A 14,563-nucleotide genomic window follows, 5' to 3' on the forward strand; every position below is an offset into this window, starting at 1 on the left:
GCTAGAACTGAAGTTTGAACTCAGAGAATTTATCCACTGCAAATATTCATGGAAGGGAGATAGCACTTTTCTTTGTATCTTTTAACACCCCTAGAGGTGTATAAGGCAGCTTGACATTTAAATAATGTTAGTTGTTGAAATGACTTTACTGCAGTGTTAGTTTCTCATATGGGTGCTGTTTGGCCTTGAGATTTTAGGTTGAATTCATTAAGAAACATCAAGTCTGCAACAAAAACTAATTTTCAAAGCCATTCAGTGTTAATAGCAGTGGTTAAATGCAGTTCTTCTCACTTAAAAGTTTTCAATCTCAATCCTGAGCTCAAAAACAGCGATAGAATTTTAGCACTGCCTTTGAACTGCTGTGTTGGCACAAGTCAGGATATTCAGTTTCTCTTTCAACAAAAATTCACAGAACCCACCATGGTCACATCAATGAGACCAAATGAGTTTTTCAGTGGAACTACTGGCTGAATGGGCTAAGACTCAAATATTTCAGAAAAATACCTGCTGAAGAATAACTCAAGCTTTTAACACTACACATTTTCTCAAGCTTGTAAATTTGTCCAACTAAGCCTTTACTGCTCTATACATATTTTTATGCTATCAACTGCAACATATTTTAGCAAATTCCAGCTCAGGTTGTACAGAATTTGTGTTCTCAAATTCTTTGAATATGTTCTCATCTGTAGGTGTTCCAAGCAATCTATTTATAGGAGGTAATTGTTTAGTTACTTCAAACTGTGCACTGACTCCTTAAATAAATAACAACCTAGCAGTATCAGTAATATCTGTGGGTTCAACAAGAATCAAGGAAACCACTCCAAATTATTTGTCTTGGGTTTTAATCGACTAGTGATTTTGCCCCCAATGTCCTCTACTTGAAGCAACTTTACTCATTGAAAGGCTAAACATCTCAAACAAGTTGTTTCCTTGGTCCCATTTTAATGGCTGCTTCAATCAATCACAATTTAGTTAATTCAGTTAATTCACCCTTGGTAAATCGCATTCCTTGGTAAGCTAACAAATGAGCCACTCAAGACACTTTCTCTGGTTGAAGGCTCACTTTTATTTTTATGAAGAAATTCTGCTGTGATGAGAAACTGTTTTAAATTTTTCTAACCATTGCTTCTCTGTGAGCTGGGAATATTGTGATGGTTGTTTAGTTTGGTTTGTTGACATATATTGTATTCTTTTAATACAATGATAGTGTCATTGCATAGAAGGTGAAATGCTTTGCCAGCTAATTCTGTAACAAAATAATTGCACTCCACTGTGCCTTAAATAGGGCTTCCCTGGTGGCTCAGATGGTAAAGCGTCTGTCTGCAATACAGGAGACCCAGGTTCGATCCCTGGGTTGGGAAGATCCTCTGGAGAAGGAAATGGTAGCCCACTCCAGTATTCTTGCCTGGAAAATCCCATGGGAGGCAGAGCCTGGTAGGCTACCTTCCACGGGGTCGCAAAGAGTCGGACACAACTGAGCGAGACCTCCAGTGCCTTAAAAACATGATATTCAAAGTTCACTTTTTATTTCTTGTTTGACTTGAGAGATCTCTACTTTAAATTGAAATAAATAACTGGGGAGTGGGGAAAGAAGGGAAGGGAATGAGGGAGAAAGGAGGGGAGAGAAAGAAAGGGAAGGTAGGAGGGAAGGAAGGGGAGGGAGGGATGGAGAGAGGGAGGGAGAAAGAGGGATGAATGAAATCATACGACATTTTAAATGCTGCTGAATTCTAACTTCAATTGCAGTATGCAAAGTATCAGTTCAAAGTGATGAGAGTGCCATATTTAGTCTCCATCGCAGCTACTCAATTCTGCCTCTATAGCTTAAAACCATACAAATAAGAAAGTCCAGAGATAAACCCCGCACCTATGGTCACCTAATCTACGAAAAAGGAGGCAAGAATATACAATAGAGAAAAGACAGTTTCCTCAACAAGTGGCGCAGGGAAAACTGGACAGTTACATATGAAAGAATGAAATTAGAACACTCCTAAACACCATACACAAAAATAAACACAAAATGAATTAAAGATCTAAACATAACACAAACACTAAAAAAACTTTTAGAGGAAAACATGGGCAGAATGCTTTTTGACATAAATCACAGCAAAATCTTTTTTTGCCCACCTGGTAGAGTAATGAAAATAAGAACAAAAATCAACAACTGGACTCTAATTAAACTTAAAAGCTTTTGCATAGCAAAAGAAACCATAAGCAAACAAAACAAAAAGACAACCCTCAGAATGGGAGAAAATATTTGCAAATGAAGCAACCAACAAGGCATTAATCTCCAAAATTAGCAGACAGTTCATGCAGCTTAATATTAAAAAGAAAGCAAACAACCCAATCAAAAAAAGGGGTGGAAAACCTAAGTAGACATTTCTTCAAAGAAGACATATAGATGGCTAAAAAGTACTTGAAAAGAAGCTCAACATCACCGATTATTCAAGAAATGCAAATCGTACTACAATGAAGTAATACAATGAAGTATAACCATTTCAATGGTTACACTGACCATCATTAAAAAGTGTACAAACAATAAATGCTGGGGAGGGTGTGGAGCAAAGGGAACCCTTCTATGCTATTGATGGGAATGTAAATTGGTATTGTGGAGAACAGTATGGAGGTTCCTTAGAATCTTAAAGACAGAGGTACCACTTAATCTGGCAATCCTGCTCTTAAGCATATTATCTGCAGAAAACTATAATTGGAAAAGACACGTGCATCCCAACATTCATTGCAGCACTATTTACAACAGCCAAGACATGGAAGCAACCTAAATGTCCATCAACAGAGGAATGGATAAAGAAGATGTGGGACATAAATACAATGGAATATTACTCAGTCATAAAATGAATTAAATAATGCCATTTGCAGCAACATGGATGGACCTAGAGATTGCCATACTGAGTGATTAAGTCAGACAGAGAAAGACAAATATGGTTTCACTTGTATGTGGAATCTAAAAAAAAAAAAAAAAAAAGATACAAATGAACTTATTTACAAAACAGAATTGAGAGTCATGATATAGAAGATGAATAAATTGGGAAATTGGGATTGACATATACACACTATCATACATAAAATAGATAATGAAAACCTACTGAATAGCACAGGGAACTTTACTCAATTTTCTGTAATCGCCTATATGGGAGAAGAATTTATAAAAAAAAAAAAAGAATGGATATACGCATATGTACATCTGATCACTTTGTTGTACACCTGAAACTAACACAACATTGTAAATCAACTATACTCCTTAATAATTTTTTTTTAAAGCACATAGACGAGATGAAAACAAATAAGTAAGGCAGGGTTCCAATAAAATGTTATTATTATATTTGCAGATTTATAGAGAGTGAAATTTAAGTTTCATGTGTCATGAAATATTCTTTTCGTTTTTTTGAATCACTTATAAATATTAAAATCATTCTCAGCTTGTGGACTAAACAGAAACAGGTGGTGTGCCAGATGTGGCTGGTGAGCTAGAGCTTGTTGAATCCTCCTTCGTCATTAGGCATCTCTAATGATTCACCCAACTCAATATCATAAGCTGCTGTGAGGGTACAGCCATTGTAGTCACTTCCTGTATATCACTGTTCAAATATTTCAAGTGAAAGGTTATGAATTTTTAATACTGAACTTTTAAAAACCATTTCATCTTTTTTTTTTTAACTTTACCAAATTCTTCTTCTTTTTCTTTGTCTGCTAATTGTTTGTTTTTTTCCTGAAATCTACACAAAGGCAGTTTCTTTTTATGCCTATATATCCTATGACCACCTCAGAGGTTTCCAAATCCCACAGGTGACTTCAGAAAAATAGTTCTAAGGGACTTTCCTGATGGTCCAGTGGTTAAAACTCCATGCGTCCGCTGAAGGTGGCATGGGTTCAATTCCTGGTCGGGGGTCTATCTTGCATGCTGACCAGTATGGCTAATAAATAAATAATAAATTTAAATTAGGGGGAAAAAAACCAATTCTAAGACATTACTAGTGGTCAGGGTTTTGGAGTAGGAGAGAACTGACCACAATGGGGCAACCGTAAGGGAATTTGGGAGATATGGGAACAGCTCAGTATCTTGATCAAAGTGATGGCTCCATGAATGCTGTGAATTTGTCAAAACATAGAACCTTATATCAAAAGAGTGAATTTTACTGTTTGTAAATTTTTTAAATGAGTCATAAAAAAATATAATATGGCCTTTAGTTTCAGATCCAACATGTAAGAAACTTAGAAGTCATCACTCCTATCCTCACAATAAGATAAAAACTGAACAAACTAAAAAATCAATGACTTCTTAAGATATAGTAGAAAACTGAGATCACATGGCAAATGGTCACCAAAATTGGAGAGACAGAAATTCAGATCTACATAAAGAAAGGAAGAGCATTACAGAGCACTTTTTAGCTTTAATAGATATAATAGATAATCATTTGTTCAAAGTAGTGATACAGAAACATATTGGATGATTATAACATGTGGAAAAGTGGAATAGATGACAAACAGTGTTATAACATCCCTTAGGAGAGGAGGGAGGAATTGGGAACACTCTATTATAAAGTACCTGCACTACCTGTGAAGTGTTACAGTGATATTTGAAAGTGGACTTAGATTAGTTATAAATGTATAATGCAAACACTGGGTAAACCATTAAACATTTTTTACAAAGAAGTATAGTTAATATGCTGAGAGGAAATAAAATGGAATCATATAAACTACTTAATCAAAATCAGAGAAGGAAGAAAAAAAGGGAAAATTTAAAAAGAAGCAAAGTAAAAGGGCAATGAATAGAAAATAGTTATAAACACGGTAAATATTATTCCAACCTTATCAATAATCACACCAAATGTGGATGACCTATATATAACAATTGAAAGTAAGAGACTGTTAGAGGGCATTAAAAGAAAAAAGACCCAACTGCATGTTGTCTACAAGAAACTCACTTTAAATAAAAGACACAGCTGGATTACAAGTAAAGGGATGAAGGAAGAAATCCCATGCAAACACTAATCTGAAGAAAGCTGGAGTGATCACGTTAATTTCAGACAAAGCAGGTTTCAGAACAAGGAAAATTCTTCCAGTTTTACTGAGATACTATGACATGCAGCATTGTACAAGTTCAAGGTGTACAACATAACGACTGACTTAAAAATCATGAAATGATTACCAAAAGTTTAGTGAATATCTATCATTGTATAGAGATAGAAAAGTAAAGAATCAGAAAAAATATTTTCCTTGCAATGAGAACTCTTAGGATTTACTCAGACTTTCAGTATAACATAAAGTAGTGCTATTTATATTTATCATGCTGTACATTACACCCCTAGTATTTATTTATAACTGAAAATTTGTGCCTTTTGACTGTCTTCATCCAATAACCCCTTTCCCCATCCTGACCTCTAATAACTTTAAATCCGACCTTCTTTTCTCAAAGACTGGTTTTTTGGTTGGTTAGTTTGTTTTTGAAGTATAAGTGACTGACAACACTATGTTAGTTCCTGTTATACAACATAGTGATTCAATATTTCTATACATTTCAAAACTGATCACTATGATAAGTCTAGCTACAACATGTCATCATACAAAGATATTACATAGTTATAGACTATACTCCTCACACTGCAAATTTCATGCTCATGTCATTTATTTTGCAAATGGAAGCTTGTACCCCTTATTCTCCTTCACCTATTTCTTTCCTCCCTGACCCTCTGTCCTCTGCTAACCATCTCTTTGTCCTCTGTATCTATAACTCTTTGTTTTATGTTTGTCTGTTTGTTTTTTATTTTTAGATCGCATATGTAAGTGAAACCATACAGTATTTGTCTTATTCCGACTTACTTCACTTAGCATAATACTCTATAGGTCCATCCATGTTGGAACAAAGGGCAAGGTTTCATTCTTTTTATGACCAAGTAATATTCCATTTTATACAATTTGTGTGTGTGTGTGTGTGTGTGTGTGTGTGTGTGTGTGTGTGTGTGTGTGTGTGAAGTTGCTCACTCACGTTCAACTCTTTGTGATCCCAGGGACCGTAGCCTACCAGGCTCCTCCGTCCATGGAATTTTCCAGGCAAGAGTACTGGAGTGGGTTGCCATTTACTTCTCCAGGGGATCTTCCCGACCCAGGGATTGAACTCAGGTCTCCTGCATTGCAGGCAGATGCTTTACCATCTGAGTCATCAGGGAAGCCACAAATAAATATATATACAAATATACATATACCACATCTTCTTTACACATTCATCTTCTAATGGGTATTTAGGTTGCTTCTATCTATTAGTTATTGTAAAAAATATAACATGGAACACAAAGGTGCAGGTGTCTTTTCTAGTGTTTTTATTTTCTTTGAGAAATATGCAAAGGTGGAGTTGGTAAATCTATTTTTAGTTTTTTGAGGAATCTCAGTAATGTTTTCCATAGTGGTTGCTGCAATTTACATTCCCACCAACAGTGCACAAGGGCTCCCTTTTGTCCACATTACCAGCACTTGTTACTTGTTGTTTTTTTTGATAAAAACCATTCTGACAGGTGTGAGGTGAAATCTCATTGTGGCTTTGCTTTGCATTTCCCTAAGGATCAGTCATGCTGAGCATCTTTTCACATGCTGGTTGGCCATCCAGGTGTCTTCCTTGAGAAAGTGTCTATTTAAGTTTTCTGCCCATTTTTTTTTTAATCAGGTCACTTTTTTGATGTTGAATTGTATGCATATTTTGGATATTCACCCTTTATTGGATATATTGTTGGCAAATATCTTCTTTCACTCATTAGGCAGCCTTTTTGTTTTACTGATAATTTCCTTTGCTGTGCAAAAGCTTTTTTAGCTTGATGTAATTCCATTTGTTTATTTTTGCTTTTGTTTCCCTTGCTTGAGGAGACATATCCAAAAAAATATTACTAAGGACAAGGAAAATTCTGAAGGATAAAGAGGGGCATTATATAATGATAAAGGTATAAATTCTCCAAGAAGACATAACAATCCATAACTTATATATGCCCCAAAAAGGAGCATCAAAATGACTGAGGAAAAAACAGAAATGCAAGGAGAAGGGAAAATTCACTATTATAGTTGGAGACTTCAACATCCCTCTTTCGGTAACTGACAAAAGGCAGAAAAGTCAGTAAGGATACAGTTAAACAAACAACAGCACCAATCAACTGGATCCAACTGATATTTATAGAATAATTTAGCCAAAAACAGTTGAATAAGCCATGCTTCAAGTTCACACAGAACATTCACCAAGACAGACAACATTCTGAGCCATAAAACACATCTTTACACATTTAAAAGAATAGCAATCATACTATGCTCTTAGGCCACATAAGAATTAAACTAGAAATCAGAAAGATAGCTAGAAAAATCTCAAAATATTTGCAGATTAAACATCATACTTCTAAATAACACATGAGTCAAAGAAGAAGCCTCGAGAGAAATTTTAGAAGTATTTAACTAAATGAAAATACAACCTATCAAAATGTGTGAGATGCAGTGAAACCTTTACTTGGAGTAAAATTTAGGCATCGAAGGCATATACTAGAAAAGAAAATCTAAAATTAGTAGCCTAAATTTCCACCTTAGGAAACTAGAGGAAAATGTACAAATGAAGGCCAATCAAGCAGAGAAAAAGAAATAAAAATTAGCGCAGAAATCAATGAAATTTTTTAAAAACCAGGAAACTAATAGAAAAAAATCAATGGAGAAACTGGTTCTTTGAAAAGATCAATAAAATTGATAAACTTCTAGTCAGGCTACCTGGGGTGGGGAGGGGCGGGGGGAAGGCACAAATTGCTAATATCACAAATGAAAGGATTGCTACTGAGTCCATGAACATCAACAGGAGAATAGAAGAAGGTTATGAACAACTCTACATGCAAAACTTTGATAGATAAATGAAATGGACCAATCCTTAAAAGACATTTCCTACTAAAACTTACACAAGGGAAAATAGACTACCTGGATAGGCCTGTTCTTATTACATAAATTTAATCAAGAATTAATAACCTTCCAAAAAAGAAAGTAACAGGCCTAGATGATTTCACTAGATGATTTTATGAAACATTTAAAGGGGTTCCTAACTCATTCTATGAAGTTAGCATTAATAAAACCAGCTAATAATAAAATAAGATGCAGACATTATGAAAAAGGAAAGCTACAGAATAATAAGAAAGCTACAGACTAGTATCTTTCATTTACATAGAAACAAAAATTATTAATAAAAGTTAGCAAATCAATCCAACAGCATATAAAAAAATTATACACCATGACAAAGTGCAGTTTATTTTAGGTATGTAAGACTGCTTTAAAATTTGAAAATCAATTAATGTAATCCATCACATCTAAGGGCTAAAGAAGAAAAATCATATGATCTTAACAATAGGTGTAAAAAAAAAAGCATTTGGCAAAATCCAACACCTATTTATAAAGAAATAAAAAACTACCAGTCAACTAGATATAGAGGCAGACTTAATCAGCTTAAAAAAGAATACCTATAAAACAAACCCAAAACCCTACCGTTAGTATTGTATGTAATGGTGGAAAACTGGATGTTTTTTAAAATCATTTTGTAGATAACTATGAAGAAGCCAGGTACGTGGAAAACATACAAAGAAGATCACCTTCCCCATAATATTAATATTTTCATGGAAAGTGAAAGGGTTAGTCACTCAGTTGTGTCTGACTCTTTGTGACTCCATGGACTGTAGCCCACCAGATTCCTCTGTCCATGGGATTTCCCAGGCAGGAATACCAGAGTGAGTAGCCATTCCATACTCCACAGGCTTACTTACAAAAGAACACCTGTTGGTTCTACCTTTAAAAATTTTTTTTAATTCCATCACTTCTTAGAGGAGGATCAAGTGTCCCTCAAATACAGTATTCCCTTCCCTTATTCTCCCTTATTCTTAGTCATTTCTTTGGACCCTCCAAACAGTGATGCCTTCTTCCGTGACCTTCTCACCCACCTGCAGTATTATACATTGTTGGGTGGCACCCTGCAGTCTTGCAAGCCTTGAAACTGCCCAGACACAGATGGAAGGAAGAACCTGGAGACAGCAACAGAGACAGACACCAGTGGTTTAATGGACAGGGAATCGTAGAAGTCTGAAGCAAAGCGCTGGAGCAACATGCCACCATGTGCAGCAGACAGTGGGCAAGACTCAGCAGCCGTCTTTGCTATTCAGGGGAGAAGGAGGCTACCATTGATAGGGGGAATTGATGGCCAGTTGGCTCACCAGTTACCAGGGAAACCAGAGGCTGGGGGAGGAAGCAAGCTTGTAGGTAGTAATTGACTAAGCCCTATGATTAAGAGGATTGGATAGTCATGTGAGTACAGTGTAACTGAAGCAGGGACTGGCTGAGCAGAGGATATACAGAGAGCAAGAGACAGCCATCCTGAGGGACCTGACCATACACACGCCCACTCCTCCCAAACGTTCAGCCTTCAAAGTCCACACCTTCCAAGATATACTTCTCAATAATTTCCCCATTTAACTTACATTTGTTCCCAAGATACAATCAGATTCTGCACTTTCGCTAGATGAAAACACACTCAGCCTGATTTTGAATGAAAAGAACTCATAAATAGGATGTCTGTTTCTCCTTCCCTATCCCTGGCTCACAGTGCAGCATTTTAAAGCCTGTATTAGCTGATGAAACTGATGACAAAACACACTGAGAACAACTCTGTTCTGTTGAAATTTTCCTGGTTCTGCTCTGACATTCACTGTTGACCAGTTTATAGCTTGTAATCCCACCTTTAACTGGGAGCAAGAAAGTATAACCAGTCAAGTATTCAGAATATAAAAATCTCAACCACTGAATGGTTGTTCACATGATCAAACGTGCCCCCTCGCAGTTCAGTCAGAGCCACTTGGAGTTAGTAATGTATTACTCACAGCCAAAACACTACCTGCAAATTGTGTTTGTTTTTATAGTCTATTGCTTTATATACATATATAAAGGCAGGTCCATAGTTGTGTCATAGATGTTGCTGCCAATCTTAGGTTTAGGTTTTTAGTCATTTGTTTAGATGTGAATTTCAAAATCATGGCTGTCTAGACTATGAAAACTGGTTAAGTGCAAGAAGTTTCCAATTTCCATGTGAATTGATGGAGTCAGCTGAGGAAACCATCCTGAAAGGATGATGTTGCCGAAACCCCAAGAACAGGAAGGGTTGGTGTGAACAAGTTAGCTTTAGATGGTTCATATAAGGGGCTTTTTAAATACAGCTCCAATATGCATTGCACATAACAACAAATACATGATGGAACCACAGCAATGACTACAATCTGTGCACAGACAAGACGCCAGAGAGATAAACGTATGGCTGTGGAATCTGCTCACTTCACAGCTCTTGGGGTTGCTATGCATTGTGGTCCATAAAAACCATACCCTCTAGAGTTGTGCAGTACACAACCTTTGCAACAATAAACAAGCCTGAAACCATTCTGATGCTAGTATATAATAGCAAATTCATGCCAACAAAGAGCACCGATTTTAGGTCTGAAATTATAAGCTTTATCAAAATTAGATTTAGTTGAATAATAATACTGGACTTCAATAAATTGGACTTCACCAAAATTAATACTTTTGTTGCGTCAAGGACACAGAGGAAACAAAAAGACAAGCTACAGACTAGGAGAAAATATTTGCAAATCATATATTCAACAGAGGTCTCATAACCTGAATATCATATATTTAAGTACATAAAGAGATGCTCAACATCATTAGGCTTTAGAGAAATGCAGATTAACACCACAATGAAGTACCACATAGCTGCTAAAATGATTTTTTTAAAGACAGTGCCAAATACTTGAAAGGAGGCAGAGCAACCACAATGCTCATGGATTGCTAGTGGAAATAGAAAGACACATCTACTTTGGAGAACAATTTGGCAGTTTCTCATAAAGCTAGACATACATTTGTCGTATGACCCAATAATCCTACACTGAGATGTTTATTCTAGAGACATGAAAATGTATATTCACATAAAAACCTGTACATAACTGTCTGTAGTAATTCTATTCATTATTGACAAAAACTTGTAATAACACAAATATTCTTCAGAATATGAATGATTCAACAAACTCTGATGTATCTACACAATGAAATTCTACTTGGAAAAGACAGAAAGAACTGCTGCTGCTGCTGCTAAGTCACTTCATTCGTGTCCGACTCTGTGTGACCCCATAGACGGCAGCCCACCAGGCTCTGCCATCCCTGGGATTCTCCAGGCAAGAACACTGGAGTGGGTTGCCATTTCCTTCTCCAATGCATGAAAGTGAAAAGTGAAAGTGAAGTCGATCAGTCGTGTCCGACTCTTTGCGACCCCATGGATTGCATCCCACCAGGCTGCTTTGCCCATGGGATTTTCCAGGCAGGAGTACTGGAGTGGGGTGCCATTGCTTTCTCCGACAGAAAGAACTACTGATATATAAATAACATGGATATCTCTCACAGGTGTTACGCTGAATGAAAGAAACCAGCCTCAAAAAATTATTTACACTAAGGTTCCACTTATCTGATACTGTAGAAAAGGCAAAGCTAGTGGGTATGAAGATGAATGGTTGTCAGGGATTAGAGATGGATGAAGAGTGACTAAAATATGAGGGATTTCTGGGGGGAAAGGGGTGATAGAACTATTTTACGTTATGATGGGGGGGTGTTTACTTGACTCCATATGTTTGCTTAAACTCAGGTTGTTTACTCGCTCTCGTGTCTGACTCATTTGTGACTGCATAGACTATAGTCACCAAGCTCTTCTGTCCAAGGGATTTGCCAGGCAAAAATACTTGAGTGGGTTGCTATCAGGAACCTTCCTGAATCTTCCTGATCCAGGGATCAAACCCACATCCCATGCATTGCAGGTGAATTCTTTATCACTGAGCCACCTGGAAAGCCCAAAACTCATAGCACTATACACCAAAAGTGGTTATGTTTATAGTCTATGAATTAAACAACAAAGAGCATTTTTAAAAACACCAAGTCTGTCCTCATCTTTCCATTTCCTTCCTCCACTCTAATCCCTGTACTTTCTCTTCTCCTGTATTACTCTAATGAGTCTTGACTAGATTTCCTCCCAATTGCAATCTTTAAATATATTTTCAGATTAATTAACTATGAGATATTTCTAGGATGCAAAATAGTATAAAGAAAAAAATCAGATCTAAATAGCTCTCCTCTCTTTACACTGGGTGTGTATACCATCCCCTACGGTATTCCCAACTGGAATACCAATTGGATCACACTGTGATCCAATGTGAAAATTAAAATAAGCCTCCAAAAGAATATGTGTTTGTAGCATCTTACACACTTACAACATGGTAGAGCAAAAATAAGGAAAGTTTGAACATAGGGCTGGAACCAGATTTTTTTTTTTCATATGCAGTTCATTTTCTTGTTTGTGGTTCATTTTCAGGTCTCCTGCTCTAACCACTATGCATACTGCCTCTACCAGGTGCTAATCTAACCTGAGTTGAATTGAATTTCTAGCTGTTGCAACTCAGTAATTTCTTTGACCTGCTGCCTCTGTCCTGTGAACCTGGAGGGAAAGTCAGTGAACAAATTCACATGCAAGGCCTGGCATGACAATAATAATGCCTGCCAAAGAGCAACAACCTCCCAGAGATAGCATCTATTAGACAATTAACTGGCCATTTAGGAAACATGAGCCAGAAAATAGAAGAAATAGAACTTCCCAATGGGATGCTAAAAAAATGCAGTGGAGTTAAAAATTGAAAAAAACAAAAACAAAAACAGAACAAAATAATTTTATCCCCAGTGTCACTGCAGTTGTTCCTGGATCAACTAGATAAACCTGAGAAGAATGATCTCAAAACAAAAAACTGCCAAATTATAAATATGCACTGGGTAAAATCTAGCATTATTTTAGGTATAATCAGAACTGCAGAAAACTACCTTTATGTGGAAATAGTTTATATGCCATAGCTACTCAGAGGAGGCACATTTATTGCTAAAAACTGATGCTCAGGTGGTGCTGATCATTCTATTACCCATACCTAATAATTAAGCATCTTAAAAATGAGGAGGGAACCCACACAGGGAGACAGAGATGGTTAAGCAGATGGGGTGGTTAAGGAGCTCAGGGAAATGGGAAGCTTTCATTGTAAAGTGAACAATTAGCCTGAAAATTCAGTCATGCGCATAAGGCCTCTGGGCGCCTGGCATAGTGCTGGGGATGATTAGGGAGCAAGGAACTGAGTGACACTTCCTCTGTGCCAGGCACACTACTTGATAGATGCCTCCCGATCGCCCCTGTGTGCACAAGGAGGAACTGAGGCTTTAGGAAGCTTTGGAACCTGCTCTCAAGGTCACACAGCTAAGAAAGCCGCAGAGATGGCTCTCTGACCAGCCCATGATCTTAACCATGACATGCTATGTCTCAGGTATGCAGACACTTTTGCTGTCTCTTATAACCAATGTCACAAGTACAAGCCTTGGCCAATGTTCAGAAATGTTCTATTAACATTTGCAGCTCTCTGTCTTCATCCCCAAGCAGAATTCACTTGTTTCCAGAATTCAGGTCTCTGAGCTAGAACAATATGAAAAATAAATTTAAAAAAATAAGTGGTTAATATATTAACATGTTATCCCTTGATCTCAGGACCATATTGAAAAAGATATATAATGTTATAATAAAAGACAAAGCTCTAATTTCACAATGGAGGCCACACTCCTTCTGTTTGTTTGTTTCTTTCTTTGGGCGGAACACCTGTTTTTCTTTAGTCATTTATCCTCACCCCAGAAAGAGGTGCTGATTTTCTATGTGCCTGTGTTGGCTGCTAAGTTTCCTTTAGATTGCCAAAAACAGAGAGCCACTCAAGTTAAATCAGTTCAGTTCAATCACTCAACTGTGTCCGACTCTTTGTGACCCCATAAACAGCAGCACGCCAGGCCTCCCTGTCCATCACCAACTCCTGGAGTCCACCCAAACCCATGTGCATTGAGTTGGTGATGCCATCCAGCCATCTCATCCTCTGTCGTCCCCTTCTCCTCCTGCCCCCAATCCCTCCCAGCATCAGGGTCTTTTCCAGTGAGTCAACTCTTCGCATGAGGTGGCCAAAGTACTGGAGTTTCAGCTTCAAAATCAGTCCTTCCAATGAACACCCAGGACTGATCTCCTTTAGGATGGACTGGTTGGATCTCCTTGCAGTCCAAGGGACTCTCAAGAGTCTTCTCCAACACCACAGTTCAAAAGCATCAATTCTTCGGTGCTCTGCTTTCTTTATAGTCCAACTCTCACATCCATACATGACCACTGGAAAAACCATAGCCTTGACTAGATGGACCTTTGTTGGCAAAGGAATGTCTCTGCTTTTTAATATGTTGTCTAGGTTGGTCATAACTTTCCTTCCAAGGAGTAAGCCAAGTGCCTTTTAATTTCATGGCTGCAGTCACCATCTGCAGTGATTTTGGAGCCCAGAACAACAAAGTCAGCTACTGTTTCCCCATCTATTTGCTGTGAAGTGATGGGAATGGATGCCATGATCTTAGTTTTCTGAATGTTGAGCTTTAAGGGTATTTATCATAATGATAATAACTATTATTG

The 14,563-nt window shown here is 37.3% G+C and overlaps 1 non-coding gene across 1 annotated transcript; it reads left to right on the forward strand.

Annotated features, from left to right (window-relative positions):
• The first annotated feature begins 1,289 nt into the window (after positions 1 to 1,289).
• Positions 1,290 to 1,361, forward strand: TRNAC-GCA (transfer RNA cysteine (anticodon GCA)). Its single transcript has one exon. It is a non-coding gene; the product is annotated as a tRNA-Cys (tRNA).
• The last annotated feature ends 13,202 nt before the right edge of the window (positions 1,362 to 14,563 follow it).

This window comes from Muntiacus reevesi, chromosome 6 (genome assembly GCF_963930625.1).
Source record: "Muntiacus reevesi chromosome 6, mMunRee1.1, whole genome shotgun sequence".
NCBI lineage: Eukaryota > Metazoa > Chordata > Mammalia > Artiodactyla > Cervidae > Muntiacus > Muntiacus reevesi.